This window comes from Equus caballus, chromosome 2 (genome assembly GCF_041296265.1).
Source record: "Equus caballus isolate H_3958 breed thoroughbred chromosome 2, TB-T2T, whole genome shotgun sequence".
Lineage (NCBI taxonomy): Eukaryota > Metazoa > Chordata > Mammalia > Perissodactyla > Equidae > Equus > Equus caballus.
In genome coordinates, this window is record NC_091685.1 from 100716767 (window position 1) to 100738474 (window position 21708).

Consider the following 21708-nt stretch of genomic DNA (forward strand, 5'->3'; position numbering starts at 1 on the left):
TCATTATATGAAAATCACATCTTCAATAAAGTTTTGACTGCTTTATGAAATCAAAGAAATTTTAAATAGTTTTAAGGTTTAGGTATTAACTAATGACAAGTGCATGTATTGACAGAGTTTCACCTCAGGTATTATAGATGTGAATGACTGTAAAATGGTAGTAAAATGCTCACTATTTGTATATTGAAATGATAGGACCAAAATAGCATACCTTGACTGCATTATATTCAAGGGATGAAACGTATCAGCATGCGAAACATGGAGTAAATATTCCATAAAGTAAAAATAAAGCATAAATAACTGGAAAGAAATGAAAGGGAAAAAACAAAAATGGTTGTTTTAAAGAAATGTATTCCAGAGTGAACAAGTGGGTGATTTGGGTAGCTCATTTTGTGTTTAGTTTGTAGTTCTAAGTCTGACCTGATGGAGAGAACAATTTTGCCTTCTCCGGTTACGTCATGTCATCCCTCTGCACAAATACTCCACTATGGAATCCTATTCAGAGTAAAAGCTAGAGCCCTACAACGTCCACAGGCTCTGCCTCTTGCATCTCTGACTTAATCTACTGCCTATTCCTACTTGCTCACCCTAATCCAGCCCTCCTGACCTCCTGTGGCCCCTCCGAACCCAGTGCTTTCTCACGAGGGATCCTTGAACCAGGCCTTCCTGGCTGGAATGCTGTCCTCAGAGAGTGGCAGAGGCGACTAACTCATTTCCTTTGGGGACAGACTCAAATGTCACGTCTGAGGGAGAAGTTCCCTTTGCACCCTTTTCTGAAAGAGCAGCTCTGCCTGTCTCCCCCAACCCCTCACCCCCTCACTCACCGTTATTCTTACCTACTTTCTCTTCCTCCATAGCATTTCTCCACATCTTATATATTTATATGTATATAACTTATTTGTGTAATTTTGTCTGTTTTTCAAAGACAGGATAGAATGTCAGCTCCAGGACTGCTTGTCAAATAGAAGTCATCCATTAAATATTTGTTAAGTCAACTCCTAACTGAATGAATGAGTATAGATCACTCTCTTGAAATAAGTTTGTCATTTGGAGAAATGGAGAAGCTTCACTATTAAAACACAAATTTAGAGTACGATGTAGTCTATGAACATGCTGGTCTTGAAAATTAAGAATGTAAATCAGACTCTATACCAGGATGTGTTAGACTCAAACATACAGGTAAACTTTCCTTTATGCCCAGAGTCTCAGGAAGGGCAAACAGGCTTAGCTTATGAAAAGCCAAAACACATTCTTACTTTTAGTTGAGGAAGAATACACTTCAGCTCTGAAGGACGGAGCAAGCAGTAATTGATAGTTCTTGGTAGGCGGCCTTTCGGTTGGAGCGGTCTGTCTCACACAGTCGTGCAGAAGTTCTTCCCTCCGGGACTCCCTGCCTTTCCCCCTTCCAGTCAGCTTTACCCAGTGTCTCGGTTTCATTACCTTAAAGTTAGCTGTTTTGCGGTATCTGTTGTTTCCCTGCCTCACCTCTCAAGTTCCTGCATTAGCCAGCCTGTTTTGGATTCTCACATGGTTCCATCTGGGCAAATCACAAGACAAGCCATCTTTTCTCTTGACAAAGTTAATTGCTTCTCAGCTAAATTATTCGTCCTCTGCCATAAGTTTTAGCTGGGTTTTATTAATTCTTATCTATTTGAGGTATCATTGACAATAATAAGAATGCTTGCCTTCTTGATACCTGTCCATGAAACACTTACATAGCAACAAAGCCTCAAAATCTCTCCCTTGTCAGAAGGGCCATGAGAACTGGGTTTTAAGCTCTGAAATTTTACCCGTAGACCCACTGACTCTGTGGCATCTTTCTGATATCTAGTAGGATATACCTATCATAATGAATGAGGTGCTCAGTTATCAGATGTGTTAGCCAGATTTTGACTCTTGGTTTCTTTTTGTTTTTGAAACTTTTTTTTTTAAAGATTGGCACCTGAGCTAACATCTATTGCCAATCTTTTTTCTTTCTTCTTCTTCTTCTCCCCAAAGCCCCCCAGTACATAGTTATATATTCTAGTTGTAGGTCCCTCTGGTTGAGCTATGTGGGACACCACCTCAGCACGGCCTGATGAGCTGTGCCTTGTCCATGCCCAGGATCTGAACCAGCGAAACCCTGGGCCACCGAAGCAGAGCTTGCGGACTTAACCACTTGGCCAAGGGGCCGGCCCTTGACTCTTGGTTTCTATAGGACAAAATAATACATACTTTATCAGAAAACAAAAAGGTTCTAACCAGCTTTCTCCATCAGGCCATTTTCTGCACCCTAAACGTATCAGATGAAAGCAGCACGTGTTTCTGCCATTTTTCCGTATCTGTACTCGATGCCAAAATGTGCATTAGTGTCTTCTGGCTGCTGTAACAAATACCACAAACTTTGTGGAATAAAAACAATAGAAATGTATTATTTCACAGTTCCGGAGTCCAAAAGTCCAAAATCAACACCAATGGGCCAAAATTGAGGTGTTGGCAGGACCACACTTGTTCTGGGGGCTCTGGGAAGAATCTGGTCTTGTCTCTTCCAAATTCCTACTGGCATTCCTTGGCTGGTGGCTGCATCATTCCAATCTCTGCCTCCATCTTCACACCACCACCTCCCCTTTTATTTGTGTGTATATCTATTTCTATACTCTAGAACATTATACTCTTCTACATTACAGATCATGGATTGGGCATAATATTCTTCTTTTGATAGAGTGAGGTTTTTCTCTGCTTACAGAGTATGATAAACTTGCACATCCCTGGTTTCTATATTTTTCCTTCTTCTGTGAGTATCTCTAGAACAATCTCTGAGTTGAAACATTTAGTTATCTCCTCAGGACAGCCAGCTTTAGAACTTCTGTAATCCAAAGCTGCTTGGGTACAATCTCAACAGTTCACACTTGCTTGTTGTCTGTACTCTTCACTTTGAAGGAAGTGACCTGTTACCTGCAATCCTTTCTTTCCCTAAATATGGTGTCATGAGAGCTATGCCTGTAGGATATAATATTTGTATCTCTTTTGCTTAACCAAGATCTATATTTTATATACAAAGTATTGTCCAATGACACAGTAACTCCATGCTGTCTTATAGTCTCCATCTCGTGGTTGATAGAATTATTACCTTCCATCTATCAAAGGGTTTGTCATACATTTTAAAGATTTATTTATACTAGCTTACTTCAATTCCAAACCTATGACCTTGAGATTTTTAAGTAAATGATAGAATTATATAGATTGACAAAAGCCATGACTCTTTCTCTACAGTAATCCTCTTGATATATTACTTTATGAAGGCTTAGTAAACATGAAGAACTTCAAAGTATTGATGGTAGCCTATTTATTCAGCTGAATAATGAATAAATTTGTATTTATTTTATTTGTGTTCTCTCCTTGCGTATATGCACTGTACACCTTCTTTAATAATACCTCTCACAATTTAGTAAAATAAAGTTAATGCACACCCTAAAAAGGTGCATTAACTAGACTTATTGCCATGGGAAGAGCCCAACAATGTTGATGCACCCAACACTATCACCTTGATTAGACATTTTGGAGGGTACAGTACTCTGTGGGGATCCTCAACCTTGTCAGCTCTGACAGCCTAGACACTTTTTAACAGTAGTTCCTGTCAGATTTTTCTCCATGGTTTTTTCATCTTTTCCTATGCTGATTCTTTGTTTAAACTGTTTCTTTTATGCCTATCCTCTCATTTCTTTTAAAAAAACTCATGAAAATCAAGCTGGAGTAAGAGAGTAAACAGCCATTATCAGAGATGTGTGAAAATCTTCTATGTACGCCTGAGGTGGGGGAGGGAAAAAGCTTTCATGGAGGTTTTTTCTATATAAAAGGCCCTCAATAATACAAGTCTCTATTTATTTTAGTGTTCAGATAATTATGGGTTAGAAATTATTGCTAAATTCTAAATGTTCATGTAGGCTATTTTTGGTTTTTTAGTGTGTTGTTCTTTCCAAACAATGATATTGAGAGGCTTTGGAAAATTTATAAAAATTATTAAATGTTGAATTTAGTTTAAAAACAATCAAAGATTTTTAAAGATATCTCCCTTCTTCATTGTGTATGGCATCATTTATTGAGAATTGTAGTCCTGAGTACATTTTGAGGTTAAGAAACACAAGGAGTAAATACCATTCAAGGAATAATGACACTATTTGCACACACAGAGAGATGCACTCTTTTGAGGAGGGTGTACTAATGGCACTGAGGGAGCTGGAGAAAATTATATCAAAGGTTTTATCAAAAAATCTTGCATCAAAAAATTGTATCAAATGTTTTATCAAAAAGGTTCCCTTCTAAGGGAGGGGAGAAACAGATATGATATACAAGTTAAAAAGTTGAAAAATAATTTGATATTAAATTCAATAATGCTTAAATCTTGCTTTTCTCTTGGTTTTTTGCTTTATTTTCTAGTCTTACTCTTTGTAGGTTTTTATTTATCTTCTCAGGTTTCCTAAAATAATTTTTGTGGGAATAAAATAAGTTTTATGTTTGTTAAAAGCTTTATCTGATTGAGATTTTTCATAAGCATAAAAAATCTAAGTAAGAGACTGAGGTTGGGTAATTAATTACATAATATAGGGATTATGGGATCTGGACTAGCCTTTGCGGGTTGGATCCTACTTCTGACCTGCTTACTTATGAGAGCTGGGGAAGTGGAAAAATATAGACATTGTCTATACATCAGTTTCTTCATCTGTTAAATAGTGATAATAACAATAATATTCTCTAACTGAAAGAGTTTTTGTCAAGAGTCAGCGAAATAATATTTATACTTTTTATTACCTTTACAGAAATTCCTCATGAATAAGTTATAAAAATGTTTGGTAAGGTTTAGATTTTACGCAGAATTGAATAGAAATTCCCTAAAATTTTTTATCATTAATTTTTATTAGTTCAACACAATATAATCAGTATTTTTTATTAGTGCAACACATTCATTCTCAAGAGGGTTGATATCACCAACAAGGAAGCAAAAAACGGTTCTTGAAATGTAGAAAATCTTACCCTCTTTATGTAGAAAGCACGAATATACACACAGGACATAAACAGATACACAGTATATCTGCGCTATTAAAATTTCATGAGTGTAGCAAGAAAAAAATGTCTTAAAAGGCAGCTGGAAGGGAGGGTAATAATGAAAAAAGGTTGAGAATCACGAGTGTAACACAAGGCAAAGTAAAGAAATAGTAAATTTTTGGAAATGAACATATAAAAGGAAAACTTCTGCTTTATTTTTTATTCAAGACAAATAATACACCAGTGAATAAAATTCAAGTGTTGTTGGTAGACAATTCTCCATGGATCTTCTCAGTTCTGCATACCTTGTGGACAGTAGTGGGCTGAACTTTTTCCTATATTTTCACTCGTGTATATAGTGAGCAGTCAGAGTAGAGAATGTCTCCTTTTGAAGCAGTGGGCCAACATACTTGCTTAGAGTTCCTCTCCTGTCTTGCAGCCTACTGTATGTGCAGATGTCACCTGGCAATTTTGGTTTTATACTATGCATGTTGGGGCTCAGGAAATTGGTGCCATTTAAGAAATTGCTGATTCTATGGCTGCTGCTATCGCTGTAATAAAATCCTTTTTTCTTTGACCCAGATGTCTCATGTCTTCTGCCAGTATTCAGGATTCTGGGGATAACTTGTTAGCTTGCATGTAGAATAAAAATCTTAAACCTTTTCATTCTTAACAGTTGTAAGACTTTAATTCTAGAAATGTGCTTTCAATATGTCTGTAGTGTGAAAAATTAAGTAGATTTTCTTTCTTAAGTGTAAGCAATTTATTTTGCCATTATAGATCTTATCATGATGTTGTTTTTCATTATTTTAGGTATTAGGGGAATTGATAGTTGATCATTGTTTATTTGTATCACAGACCAACATTTTTAATATTTAAATTTCCTCATATTTTAAAGAATTATTTGAATTAGTCTTTAGATTCTTTATCGGTTATTTGTACCTTTAACATTGCTTAAAACTATTGTAAAGAACTGTTTTATTGTTTATTGTCTTATAATACATTATTCAGGTATAACTTCATCCTTTTAAATATTTTAAATGAACATATTGTTTGTTTTTCCAACTCCCTGTCTACTTTATCACATGAATGATTATTTCAGTAAGCTGAAATAATGATTTGAGTTGTCTAATAATAATTACTTATATATGATTTAAATTGTTCACGAAGAATGGAAATAGTTTTCCATCCCTTCCACCCTAGGGAGAGTCATGCTTCGAGCTCACTGTCCTGTCAGCTTTCTCTAGCTGCCTAATTGATAATCACCAAATCACTTAGATTTCTTATGTCAAGAAAAATTTTGGTTTATTGCTATAAGATTTTCTGCTGCAATGATCCCACTTGTCTACACTTGTGTCAAATTCTGTAATAGTTATTCCCATGACAGGGTTCCTAGGGGCTTATCTATTAAGTTGAATTCAGAAGTCAAGTTTCCCCTAAGGATTACTGGATGCCAAGCTGACAAAATACCAGAGAGATTTTCTCAGTTTTTTTCATAGTCTTCTTTTCACTGTTTGCCATTTTTTTTAACTCAGCAGAAAAAAAAAAAATTGTGATTTGAAATTGATATGCAACTTACAGCTGCATAAGCTTATTTTAAACTAAAGGTACCTGTTAGATCAAATAGGAGAATTCTAAATAGAAAATGTTTACTAGAGGTAATAATGTTTACTAGAGGTGAATATGATATTTCCATTAGTTTCCTTTTTTTGGTTTCGTTATTCTAACGTAAAACAGTACATTAAAATTCTTCCTTTCAAATAAGCATATAGATACCAACTGAAAATTAAGCATTGTACCTATTGGTATTTGTCCATAGAATGTTCTGAGGGCGTGATTTTCGGTAGGAGAGAGACTTGCATTCAACTCAACTCATATATGGGTTTCTCATTTGCTGGGAAGAATGTCACAGATCTTTCAATCATGGTCAGGACTGCATTTTTCCACTTCAATTTCTTGCTACAGTCTCATCCTGTATTTCTGATTGCCTTCTGAACCAAGTCTCCAAAACCAAATGGGTTTTGGTTTTGTGTTGTCTGTCTTACTTTTCTGTCTCACTTTTCTCTCATTTCTTCTTGGGGGCCATGGGATGGAGTAGATGGAATACTGTATGTCATATCTTACTTGTCTAGAACCAATGGATGCACATAAATGGTGAAAAGGAATACTGTAAGCAAAAGCTAGTAGTGTGCTTAATTGTGGGAATTTCTTAAGAAGTCACAATAGGGTTTGTTTTCAAGCAGGTACTGGGTAAGATTGCATGTGGAAAGTAGTGCATATCCCCTCCCTTCTTACTTCTTCTCAAAAGAAAATAATATTGAAGGAAGTGAGATCCAGAGAAGGAAGTAAGACCTTTATCCTCTGTGATTAAGTTGGAGGATGAACCAAGACATATTTTTGTGTCTTTCTTTCCACACTGAAAGCCTGGGTCCACTGTCTGAGAAAAATAACAGGGAATATTGCAGCTTGTACCTACTCCTACAGTGACTGATTCAGGAATTTCTCAGAGGAGATTAGAGGGGGTGATAGAATAAGGGATTTTCACTAAAAATTGATCAGCAATGTTTTAGAGAAGAAGAAAAGCAGGCAGACTTTTCAGATTCAAGATTAGTGATTTTCAAACTTTTTTAAAAACCTATATTAAAAATAAGAGAGATTTTGCACCACAACCCAGAATATAGACACACACTTATAGAAATATCAAAGGAAACAGCCCTTGAGCTAACTGTGTGTTGCTTTCTTGTATTTTCTCTTCTATTCAGTTCAAATCTATATGGTGACCAGTGAAATTGATTACACATACTGTGGATGGCAAATCATAATTTGAAAAACACTGTTTTAGTGGAAAGTGGGGGGGAGGAGAAGAGTGGAGATAAGATGCCAGAAGAGAGGAGTGCTTTTCCTAACGAATGTGTAGCCGACAGTTGTAAAGCCAATCTATGGGACAGAAACTGCCAGGGATGAGTTTGCTAAATCGGGTCCCTCTAGCAGGGAAAATAGGACATATTCATCTTCGTAGTAAGGCTGGAATCATTTTTGTATAATGTATTGAAGAGGGGAGTTGTGTGAAATAAGTCCAGTAAATGTGATGGGACAAGCTAGACTTAAGTTTATGCTGTGTGTAGCGGGGTCTAGACAGATCTTGACTTCCCTTCAAGGAGATGAAATTTGGGTGTCTTTCTTTTACTTATTTCTCTACTCCTTAAACTCTGATTTGTGCCAAGTAAAGCAGGTTAACAGGTGGTGGAAGTTTTATTTAGTTTCACCTGATGAGTGGGAGTTTCAATTCCCATCACCAGATGTTGCTATTATCTAGCGAAGTGAAGAGACAAGAAATTCCTGGAGCAAAACTACTCCCTCAGTGAGAGCGAGCCTCAGATCGACAGAGACATAGTCTCTGTGGTGAGAAGTAAAGGCTGGCACCGGCACATAATCTCCCATCATGTTTTCCAAGGATATTGTCTAATCCCCGGCCCTAGTTCTGTCTTCAGAGAGAACCAGGTGCCAGCGGAGGGACCTCTCACGAAACCAGAATAGCTCCCTTTCCTGGACTCCTGGAACTTACTGAACTGGCTTCGGAGTCTGCATTTTGACGGCGTATCTCTTTTAGATATGGCTATGAAATTCAACGATTTCTTCAAAAGCAAAATTTTGATAAATACCTCTCAAAGGACTGCACTAGTAGCCCGAGATGCTGCTACTGGAATTATCCTCTGCTCTCTGCAAAATATGTTTTGTAAACTCAGAGGGCAAAAAGGGATCTTCATGATAACCTTCTGTGATCAGATCTTTCTTCTATGTGATGATTCTTCTGTATCTGTCTCTGAAAATGCTTTATCTGACCAGTTTGTGGCCATGGTCTCCACATGCCTTGGACATCTACTTTCACTTGTGGAATTGTTAATTAGCCTGTGACAGAACTGTATATCGTACAATCTTCTTACCATCGGTTTATATAATTCTAACCAGCAGTACTCTTTGAACTTATGCAGTACTTATAATCTTGGCTTTGCCCTCAAATCCCAAGGATTTCTTCTTGCGAGTTTTCTATTCTAGGTGGACAGAAGCTCCATATATACAGCAGCTCTCTCTCTGTGCAGCATTTTTGAATCTGGTAGATCACACCATCCATGTAGCAAAGCAAATTTCCCGGGAGCATGGAATGGCTACAGAAAGAGGGTTTAGTAGCAAGAAGCGCAGACTTGCAGGACATCTTTGAGAAGTTTTAGTCAGGTGGATATTCAAAAACAAAATAAAACATTTTGATTTCCAAAATAAACAAAGTGAAACAAATAAAGCTTGAGTGCCCATATGCTACTTCAAAGATACTGTAAGATATATTTTTTCTTTTTTATTACTGCGTAATAATATCTATAATTTTCTGTTTCCTCATTCATACACAGACTGTCTTCTAAAAGCTCATACTTTCAAAATTGTTAAAATATTTTAATATATCAAAATCAATCTATTTGCTTGTTACATATTTTAAAACATCTTAAATTTTTTACAGCTAAGTTGTAATAATCTTGTTTTATTTTATTCATTTAAACTGTTATATCCAATATAAAATCATTACTTTGTAAACTAATATTTTAGTTCATATAAGATAATTTAAGTATTTTTAGCAAATTTATATTTTTGAAAAACTTCCTTATGATTGAGATACAATTAGAAATAAAAACCCTGCACCTTTGTTTATGATTAATTTTATTTGTCCTCTCTTATATTAAGGTTTATTATCTTTGAACCATGAATTGTCACCTTACTAAGTTCCTTTTGTTTGATTTTTCTATGTTGTCCTCCAAGGATACTGATTTAGATTTAATATACATTGTCACTCAAAACCAAACAAACAGAAAAACTTCCCTCCCGTTCTCAGGATTCTATGCCTGAATGGAACTTCTCCTTTTTGGTAAATAGTTTTGAAAAGTAACCATCTGAAAGAAACACTCAATATTTTATAATCCCTCTTTACAAAAACGAATAAAGTCATAAGAGGATAATGTGTGCCTTGATACAACATTATCCTTGATAGAACATCATAAAAGAAATCACTAAAAGTTTATGGAGGCAAAGAAAGGAAATAAGGAATCAGGGTGGAATAGGGCAATAATCACAAAGTTGAATAAATTTAGAGGTGAAAGATAAAAATGACACATATTTAATAGACTTTGTTAGAGGAAGGACCAGATATTATGCACTTCTCTTTAATGATAGTGTCTAGCATCATGCCTTGAATAAATAGCTATTTATTTAATAAATGCATCAACTAAATTGTGAGTTAAATAATGCCTAATTAATATTTTCAAAACATCATTGTACCCATTTATTAAATTCCTATTTGGAGTAAGCAATTAATTGGGGATAATAATTTGTGTCCTCAACTATTGCCGTAGCAGAAGGGCTAATCGGTAGTGAAGAGAACAGCAGGAAAAGGTGGAAAGGATGGAAAGGAAAGAGAATTTAAAAGCCAAACACTTTTACAGCTCACAACCTGAATGAAAAGCAATTTTTTTCAGAATTTATACTTCATTTCATTACCTTACGTTAGTGTTTCCTTTTACATTAAAATTATTTGCATCTTTTTAATGTTTTATGATCCTAGAATGTATGTTCTTTTATGAGCATTCTGACCTTGTTGTTAAGAATGTTTTTCCCCCAGTTGTGCACTAGCTACTCCCACCACATCAGATTTAACACCTACAAACACTCAGGAGCTGTGTGCCTGGCCCCTCTGTTTTCTCTTTTGCACACTGTTTTTTTGTGAGATAGAAATGACTTAGCAAATTTAAGCAAATGAGTGCAATTTGAGGACTGTCGCTAAGTAAGCACTCCGTTAAGTGTGAGTTGCTTTCATAAACTTTGTAATTAAAGAGACTTATTAAAGACCATAGAACAAACACCGGGACTCTGGTGTCAGCACTGCGTTTCCTAGCCATGTGACTCTCATCAAGGTATTTAAGCTTCTTGTTTCTTGGTTTCATTATCAGTAAAATAAGGTTAATAAAAGCTGCCTGGTATTCATCTGATGAAAATTCTGGTAAACTTTCTGTGATACTTTTAATTTGATCCTATTATAGTAGAGTATAGAGGAACACAAAACCACTTCCTGAAGTCCTGTGGAGCAAAGATAAAATGCAATTTTTTAACGGCATGATTGGGAACATATACTGGAAAGCAAAGCAGTTAACTTTGTGTATTAACAGATTCTGTTCACTTGCATCTCCCTGATGATTGATCTCAGCTTTCCCGTCATTTCCCTGCCTCCTGTACCATAATTCATTGACTGAATAGAATTACGTCTCTCTGCCTCATGGAAGTTTGGATAGAAATTTTAGTCCGTGTTAGTAATGCTTTCATTCCCTTATGCAATCCATATTTCAAAGAAAGGTAATTGACAGATTCTTTGGTATATTCAACAATGTCATATTTCAGTGTAAAGGAATTGAAGTTCTATGTCATGTATGAGCTTTCTTGTGATTTTTCATATTATTTTTTATTTTAAGGTGGAAATAATATTCTGTTCAAAGATGAAAATCACTACCTATTAACTCTGTGTTGCGTGTGGGTTTGTATTTACGTATTTTAGTATTTTATGAATAAACATCAGTAAGTCTATGAAATGTGCATTTCTTAGGCTGATTTTGTTAAATATATATAATTATCTATGGGAATATCCTTGAGATATTAGCAAACTCTGTGGAAATTTCAATTAAAATAATTTTTGTACTGAATGTAGATAGAAATCTCAATGAAAAGAGAAAATATTATTTCACTATCATCAATGCTATTGTTTCATGATCTCTGTCCATTTTTTAAAAAGTTACTATTTTTTTTAGCACGGTTTTAGGTTCACAGCAAAAGTGAGAGGAAAGTACGGATATTCCCCATATATCCTCTGCCCCCACGCATTCATAGCCTCTCCCGTTATCAACGTCACTCACCAGAGTGGTGCGTTTGTTACAATGGATCAACTTACCTTGACTCATCACAGTCACCCGAAGTCCGCAGTTACCTAGGGTTCACTCTTGAGGTTGTACACTGTCTACCTATTTTTGAAGACACAATACTTTGAAAATTCTATTGAAATTTGCTACTGTATTTTATATCATAACTAATTCTGGCTTTCATCACATAATTTGAGGATTAGAAGTAGACAATTCTTACAACAGTCTCAGCAGTACTAAATTCCATTGGTGTCTGTGACACAGATACATTGTAAAATATAGAAAAGATAACAGCAGCTCCTAAATCCTGCCAACACAACACAGCAATGTTATTTTCCCAGTGTGAATAATAGGTTTTCTTATTTCCAAATCAAATAAGCTTTAAAAGTGATCAAGTGTGTTATTTCTCTGGAATATATTTCTATACACGTGTATGTGCTTGTGTGCTTTCGCATGCTTCAATTCTTTGTATGGGAAAACAAAAGACTTTGCTAGAGTCCTTAAAACTAGATTCTAAAAATCATAGTTTCAAAACAGGAACCATAGGGATCAGCCCTGTGGCATAGTTGTTAAATTTGCCGGGCTCCACTTTGGTGACCCAGGTTTGTGGGTGCAGATCCCAGGTATGGACCTACACCACTCATCAGCCCTGCTGTGGTAGTGACCCACATATAAAGTGAAGGAAGATTGGCACAGCTGTTAGCTCATGGCTAATCTTCCTCAAGCAAAAAAAAATAGATGAAGATTGGCAATGGATGTTAGCTCAGGGCTAATCATCCAGCACAAAAGACCCCACAAAAATAGAAACATAGACTACTTCTACTTTCCCTCATGTTTCATTGCTTACCTTTGATACTTGATTTCTAGATTCTTATTTTCCGTTAATGAATAGAAAGGAGAAAATTATTTTCATTTTGAATTAGAGCACTGACATTTTTACACAATTTAGTTCATTCCTCTAAATTTGAATTTACTTACATAGAAAACGAAGGGGAAATTTTTTCTAACATTATATTTTCAGGGGTTAAGAACAAAATCAATTTAATAAATATTGCCTAATATGTTTTCAATATCTTCCATAATATCAATATGATATTTTATTTAAATAACATAAACACCACAGCACATATATTTGCATTACTGTATTTCTTCCTGAAGACATTACTAAAATAACTAAGATATAATAGAAAAGGGCATTTTTTCTTTATCTTTGCTTTTAGGTATTTCCTATACCTAATGAATTTAATGGTGTGTGCAAGTTCCTGAAATCTCTGTTTTCAGTTTTTTCACGTACACAGTGAGGTAGAATTTACTTTGTAACTTGTTGCGGGAACTAGATAACATGAAACCTTAAAAGGCATGAGACAATGGGTGGTGGGTGTTAAACATTCAACAACTGTTTATACAACACTGTTGGCTGTTAAGGGTGCTGTTATGTGGCTACACTTTCTCTCTTCAGCAAAAATGGGCTCTGGCTTGGGCATACTGAATTCAGTTATTACTTGCGTTGTGATTAGGAGTATGTCACAATCTTTCTGGGTCTCTGTTTCTGCGTAATAAAGATGGTAAACACATCTTCCTCAGAAGAATACTGAAAGAACTGCTTCGTGTGATGACTTGAAATACGTCCTCACACGCAGAGAAACATTCACGTATCAGAGGTCTTTTTTTTATGTGTTTTGGGGAAGTAGTGGTACAACATTAGAAGACAAAATTACCATCCTTAAGCCTCTTATATTCTAATGGATAATGTAACGTTTTAACAGGTGACTACAATAACGTGTGCCTGCCATTAACAAAAGCATGAACAAAAAGCTGAGGCAGCTCAGAAGCTGGGATGAGATCTGCTTTGGTGAATGAGGGACAATTTCATAAAGGAGGTGCCATTGGATCCGGAAACTGACGAATAAAAAAGAGTTTAGCAGATGAAGCGGAGTGGGCTATACAAACAAATGGGATTATGAACATGTCGCATATGATTATGTAATCATGAGAACCTCAGTATTGAACGTAATTGAATATAGAGCCTTGAGAGGAATGTTGGGGCCAGAAGTTTTATACACACACACACATTCACACACACACACATTCACACACATGTAATACAAAAGAATTAATGCTTGCTGCCTTAATGCATACTGTCACGTATTTAGAAATATTTTCTGCTTTTGGCACGAGGAGAGTTTTCTTAGTAAAAGTCCACCGATAGTCCTGCTGCGCCTGTCTTTGCATAACTCTGATTCTGTGTAGGCGTAACTGTACACTCAAATTGCAGCTAATTGATTGCGAAGCACAACTTGCTCTGGTTAAAGAAATAGTTTAATTCCATAAATATCCATAAAAGCTTGAAATGAGGTAAGAATCTCAGTGCTCACATTCAGAATCTCCTTATTTTCCGTTAAAAACACATTTGCAATTTTAAGTCCCTTTACTTCCCAGACATATGGTAAACTTAACGTCAGTCATTCTTGATGTAATCCCCTCTCTGCAGGGTACTGTGAAGAGGTGAAGGCCTTACGTAATCCCAAGATGCAGGTGTGTGTTTGCACCCCGTGTGAGTGTAGTGGTGCATGAGGGTAAGTTGGGGGTGGGATGGGGGGGAGCTTCACAGCTCACAGGTGTTTGGTCCATGTTGACTAAAGGTGGGACGATTTGTTCAGTGATTTTCAGCTCCAAAAGTTTTTATCTAGCACATTTGGGATGTGAAAGTCTCTTTTGAATTTGCCAGTGTTTCATTTGGCTTTAACCTATTAGTCCTCACTGCCTCCAAGCAGTGTTTTTAGAAAACCAGACCAATTACTACGATACACAGACTTTTAAAAAAAAAGGAGAGAGATTATTTTTAAAGCAATTTTATGTTTACCAAAAAATTGAGCAAGTTCAAGTAACACAGAGTCCCCATATACCTCCTCAAACTTCCCCTCCTCCATTCCCTCTATTATTAACATGTTGCATTAGTGTGGCATATTTGTTATAATTGATGAGCCAATACTGATAAAATATTATTAACTAAAGTTCAAGTTTACATTGGAGTTCGCTCTTTGTGTTATATATTCTATAGCTTTTGAAAATGTGTAATGACATGTGTCTACCATTACACTATCAAACAATAGTTTCATGCTCTAAATGCCGTGTGACTCATCTAATCATCCCTCTCCTCACCCAGAACCCCTAATTTTTCTACTGTCTCCCTAGTTTTGCCTTTTCCAGAATGTCATATGATTGGAAGACACAGTATGTAGCCATTCAGATTAGCTTCTTCCACTCAGTAATATGCATTTAAGATTCCTTCATGGTTTAATAGCTCATTTATTTAAATCACTGAGTAATATTCCTCTGTATGGATGTACCACAGTTTGTTTATCCATTTATGTATTGAAGGACATCTTGGCTGATTTCAAGTTTTGACAATTATGAATAAAGCTGCAAAAAATATCAGCATACTAGGTTTTGTGTGAACGTGTTTTCAATTTACTTGGGTAAATACCGAGGAGTACGATTGGCCTGCCATTTATCAAATCATCTTTTCCAAATGGTTGTAATATTTTGACGGTGCATCAGATAAGAATTCTTAAAGCTGGCCTGGGAAAATCAAGGGAGAAGATTGTGCCCTGTGGCATACTCAGTACATATCATTATGTAGCTCACTGTCCCATCCTTTTCTGGAATACCAAATTTTTGTGAATTATACACACATAAAAATAACACCAATAATATGCAACATTTTATTAAAATTTACCACATTAACTTTAGGCATGCTTAATTATTGTATAATATTGCAAAAGTTGGATTTTTCTAGTAAACCAGGAATCTGAGAGTATTTATTTGATTTTTCAGACTTTTTAATGTTGTAGTGATTTTCTTCATCTTCTGATTCCTACAAGTCACTTTTAGAAATATTCTACCTTTTTCATCTTCAGTTCTCACATTGGTCTTTTTTCTTTCTTTTTCAATCCAGATACCCTTTGGTTTAGAATAACAAAGCTTTGTCTTGCCCAAGAAGCTCCTCTATTTTCCCTTTTACCCACTATGTTATATGAACCTTATAAACCAACAAAACTCCCTCAAGTCGTTGTCAGATATGTTCTTCAATATCTTCTCTGATTAGAGACTTGTTTGTTTAAGGTTCTGATAAGCGCCAGTGGTCTCCCAAAGAGGAGGAGCACATTTCTTTCTCAATTAATACTAAAGTCCTTTCCACATGTTACAAACAGTACTTCCTGATCTTAAAGATTTTGTGTATGTTATCCATACTAAGTCCCCAACACAGTGGGCCTCTAGTTAGTGACTGGGAAAGTACGTAAACCTTACAACATTTTCAGCAACATAGAGATATGAGATGCTCTTCTACAGTCCACCATGGAGTGATGCTGTGGGGGAGAATAGAACACTTTTGAACGTACCATTCTCTGAAAGGCAACTTGTATATGTTTCCTTAAACCAAAGAAACACTGAACACCAATGAAGGGTGGAGAAGTTCTATTTTGAAAGGTTGAGATTTATGTTGGGTATTGTCCTCAGAGTCTAGTTACCTGTTCCCTTGCACCACACAAAGCAGAGTAGCTTCTATGCAAAGATATTAGAACCGTAGTTTATGAATACACACTCGCCGGAACCCCCGCTGGACATGCAAAATCACCTGCCGGCTATGCCAGAACCACTTGGCAAACACTCCGGAATCACCTGCCGGGCATGGCGGAACCACCTCTCAGACATGCCGGAACCACATGCCAATGACACCGGAAGCACCTGCCGAGCACGCCAGAACCACCTGCTCGACTCGCCAAAACCACCTGCTGGACACGCCAAAATCACCTGCCGGCTACGCCACAACCATTTGGTGAACACTTCGGAATCACCTGCCGGGCTGGCTGGAACCACCTGCCAGTCACGCCAACATCACCTGCCAGCTATGCCAGAACCACTTGGCGGACACCATGGAAACACCTGTCGGGCCGGCCGGACCCACCTCTCAGACGTGCCAGAACCATGTGCCTGAGATGCCGGAACCACACCCCGAACAGACCGAAACCACCTGCCAGACCCGACTGAACCACCTGCCGAGCATGCCGGAACCACCTACTCGACTCGCCGGAACCACCTACCTGACACACCAAAATCACCTGCCGGGTATGCCAGAACCACTTGGTGGACACTCCGGAATCATCTGCCGGACATGCCAGAACCAGCTCTCAGACACACCAGAACCACGTGCCGGGTCCTTTCACACCCTTGGGGCCCTGCTTCTATGCCTATAGAATAATTATTAAGGTCCAGGCTCAGGTTTTATGAAATTTTATCTTGCAGTAGTCTTTTTGAGCAAAATGGTCTATTGTTCCCTACTTATCACTTATTTTGTTTTACATTATCTCAATTCATCTTATTTTTGACCAATAAATGTTCATGCTTTCTGTGTACTTCATCAGATTTTTTTAACAATCCCCATTTATTTTATTTTTTAAAGATGCTTCACAATCTTTGTATATTTAGGAGTGATAATTTGTGTACATTTATTGTCATAATATTTTTGGTTTAATTTCAGTCATCTTGGATTGTTCTTGGTGTACATATGTCTCTTTCCTTTTGATTCCTTTGTTTCATTTAGACCATGACTAAGAATCAAGAAATTCATTTTGTCACTTCTTTGCACAATACAGGAAGAGTCTACAGCTTTTAAGATAACCTGTGTGTTTATACTCATCCTTCCTTAAGTAATTCTTTTCCTTGAGTGATTAAATATTCCAGAACATAATGACAGACTCATTCTGTCAAGCTCAATGAAATTGGATAATTGGTTCCCTGTTATTGGTTCTGTGTAGTCAGTGCAACTTAGAATTAGGGACACAAAAGTGGGATAATTTAATGTATTTCGTTTTCATCCTTGGGCGTTTTCTTTTTCTGAGCTTGTTATGAGGGTATAATTTGAGTCACAGGGTCTGTGTGGTTAGTTTTACAATGGATTTCCCTTCTCTATGCTATCTGGTGTGGTTATAAATATTTTAATAAAAATTTGGGAAGAATATGAGGAACATCAATTCTGGTAACCCCATGGTACAATGACCTGATCCACGTCTTCATTTTTTTCTCCTTTACACACAATACATGTTAAAGAATTGGTTTTTAGAAATAAATAAGTAATTAATTATAGAAGTTATTTTACCTTCTTAAAAATTTTGTTTTATAGTTTCATAAGAACAAAGACCTATCTTACCTTTTAATATCGCTCTTATAGTTAAGATTTAATGAGATATTTCTTCTCATAGATCAAAATCTTTCATGACATAAATCTGAGAGCAATGCTTCTAAGTCTGTATGCATTCATAGGAAACATATTCATTTTGAATGAACAAAGACAGCATAGAAATGTAGGGGTTATGTATGAAGCAGGGAAAATGAACAAAAAATAAGCATTATGAGAGATAATTTTTAGACAATTCTTCTAAAATGTCAATTCTTTGTCAGTTTTAATCTCTGATAAAATGATTTATGATTAATTGAATGATCCTAAAGCATACTGCTTGATAACCAATATTTAGTAGATTGCTGTGGAAGTGCAAGCACACTTTTTCCAAACATCTAAAGTTACATTATTTATAAGTAATCTGAAAATCCAAGCATGCTTTAAAAATCTCAACTTGAGAAATATGAACAATGACTTCTTTTCTTGCATTTTTATGATTATTACAATTACCTGAGTCTGATAAAATTCTATCCTCTGTCTTTAAGATACAACTTGGCTAAAAAGAAAACCTGCGAAGCGGAATTTTAGAATCACAGGTGGTACAGTGTAGTGGGTAAGGACACAGCCTCCAGAGCAATAGTACCTGGGTTTGCAGTTGACTTCTGTCACTTAATACCTGTCAGACTTTAAATTTCCTCAATTTCCTCATCTACAGAATGGTTAACAGTACCTATCACATAGCGCCAATCGTATGAAGATTAAATGTGTCAACATATGTAAAGTCCTTAAAACCACATCTGGCAGGAAGTAAGAACTAGACAATTGTTTCTTCTTATCAATGTATTCACACTTTTAAAATGGCCAACATGAAAATGGGTCAATTGTATCCTACATTTATTCTATGTAATGTAGAATTGGTTTTATACCATGTTGGCATAACCAGTGCAAATTCAGTGTGCAACCTATAGAAGCAAATGGAAAAAATACTCCACACACACTCCATCCCAAAGTCTTGTTCCCTGAGTTGCCATCCCTAAGAGATAAACTTGAATTTTATTTTATCTATTTTATCTTATTATTTTACCTTTTGGCTGAAGGAACAAAAATGCTTTATAATTCTGTGATGAGATGAACACTGAGGGAAGAAAGGGCAGATGAACAAATATAAAGGAAATCTGAACGTTGGAAATATCTGCTTTCCAATGAGTCCCACAGCACAATGTCTTAGCTCATGTCAGAAGGAAGGTGCCATTTGAACTGGCATTTTGAAAAAGCACAGTTGTAAGAACATCATCGTAAAACAATTTTATGTTTGCCTTTGAGTAACTTTCAAAATCTGCTCAGTGGGTATCAGATTTCCCCACCTGATGGATGAAATTTTAGGTCCTCCTCTTGAATTTTCCTGTCACCTTTAAGCCAAAACAAAACAATAACAGCAATAACAAAAAAACACTAGAGCCACTTTGAAAAAAAGTTACAATATTAAAATATTAAGAATTCCAAATTTGATTTAAAATAGACTCTCTCTCCTCACCCAAAACAGCCATGTTGTAGGGAAGAAGCTTGCTTCCAGGAAAGAGTATACAGTTGGCTTTTCTCTCTTTCTTACCTAGTGTTGCTATTCCTGTTAAACAAAGATTCTGACCATTCCTGGGTTGGCATGTAAGAAGAAGGAGGGCAAACTGAGGCAATAAAGCTCTTACCTGGCTGATTCTGTCAAGAACTGATGGCAAGGCTTCAGCATCAGTACTCACTGGACTTGGAGAGTGTTTCAGTTTGTCTCTCCTGGACACTTTCCTGTTTCATTAGCTATTCCACATGGCTCTTGATGTTTAACCTACAATTTCCTTAATGGAGATGAATGCATCTCTATTTTGACTGGTTGCTCATTACCTCACCAGCCCCTAGGAATCCAGACACAATTCTGCTTCTATCTCCTCTGATTTGTTCACACTTAAGAAGACTCTCTGGGAGACGTCCTACCACAATAACACAGTAAGATTTTTGTGTGTGTTATGACCTACATCCGATCCATGGGAAACCTTATGCATCCTTGCTCTGACCAAAAACGCAGGTATTTCTAAACTATGCCTCTATTTTATTCATCTCTCGCCATTTAGATTATTATTCATAACTTAGATACCAATTCACTTTGTCCTCTAAACCTCATTATATATGAATTGATCTCTTCAAGTGATCTCTTTAAGAACTGTTTCTTTCATGTGAGGATGTATCTTGCCAGTCAGGAAGGGCTGTTTCTACAACACAACACAACTGTTTCTAAAGAAATCCTTTTCAAAAATCCCCTGTATGCACCCTCCTTTTTTGTATTATAGAAACAATCCAGGATTTTCAAAATATGAAAGTCACACTCTGTCATTTCTGCAATATCCTATTGGCCACATAAGTCAACCCTATTCATTGTGGGAGGGGACTCCCAAGAGCCCAAATACCAAGAATTGGTAGTCATTGGGAGCCACCTCAGAAGTTGGTATCCCAGTGTTCCCTCTAGCCAGGAAAGCTTCATGTACCTTTCACATGAAAAATATACTCACTCCCTTCCCACACCCTGAAAAGTGCCATTCATTAAAATTCTAGAATCTTATCACCAAATTAAGTTTTATGTGTGGCTCCTCAAGCAGAGTGCCTCTCAATCTGAAGACCTGTAAATTAAGGAGATAACTTCTCTGTCTCCTCAGTACACATATACACAATATAAAATAATGAGACAGTTCTAAAATACCACTATAGACATTCCTTTTGGAAGGGAGGTATGTAGTAGGAGGCACGCAGGAATCACTATTTCTTAGTATTTCTGAAATTCTTCCAGACAAATCTTGAAATTTCCTTAAGACTCACTCATACTCTTCTCATGAATTGATTTTTCATGATTCTTTTCTCTGACCTTTGGATTTCAGAATTCTTGATTTTACCCTGAGTCATCCTGCCTGTTCTGGTAGCAAACCCCGTGTGTGCATTTGAGTCATTTTCTCAGCCTACTTTGTCTCCATAAAAGTTTGGATTTCTAAAGATCTCCTTTAAATTTTTCCTCTGTCTCTTTCAGTCAAAGCTGGCACAGTTCCTGCCAATACTTTTAAAGATTTGTTCATTTATTTCTATTGAATTGTCTGTCTTTTTTTAACTGATTTGTGGTAGTTTTTTAAGGATATATTCTGAGTACAAGTCTTCTATTAGTTTTACATGTAACAAATGAAGACATTTGTATAGTGGAAGAAGATTTCCACTATGTGGCTTGTCTTTTCAATCTTTTGATATATGTTATTAATTATTGTGTTTCAATATATCAGTCTTCATCGTTAGCATTTTTTAAGATGCATTTAGGAATCTTTAATCAAAGGTCAAGTTGATATTCTCCTATAGAATCTTCTAGAGACTTTATTGTGTTACTTATCACTTTTGGATCTAAAATCCCCCCAAGATGGATTAAAGGTCATTAGTCTCTCTTTTCACATATACACTATACTCGATAGACATATGCCATGCTCTTTTAAGATTTCTCTCACCAAATATTCTCAGTAGTGATAGTAGTGGAAGGGT

At 36.3% G+C, this 21708-nt stretch overlaps 1 long non-coding RNA gene across 2 annotated transcripts in view; it reads left to right on the top strand.

Annotated features, from left to right (window-relative positions):
* LOC111772558 (uncharacterized) overlaps positions 1-15410 on the top strand; it is a 190694-nt gene extending 175284 nt beyond the window's left edge. The window contains exon 3 of one of the 2 annotated variants that reach the window (XR_011435408.1): positions 13736-15410. This is a non-coding gene — a long non-coding RNA (uncharacterized lncRNA). The remainder of the gene's footprint in view (positions 1-13735) is intronic. The other variant, XR_011435409.1, reaches the window with a different exon arrangement.
* Positions 15411-21708: the final 6298 nt, after the last annotated feature.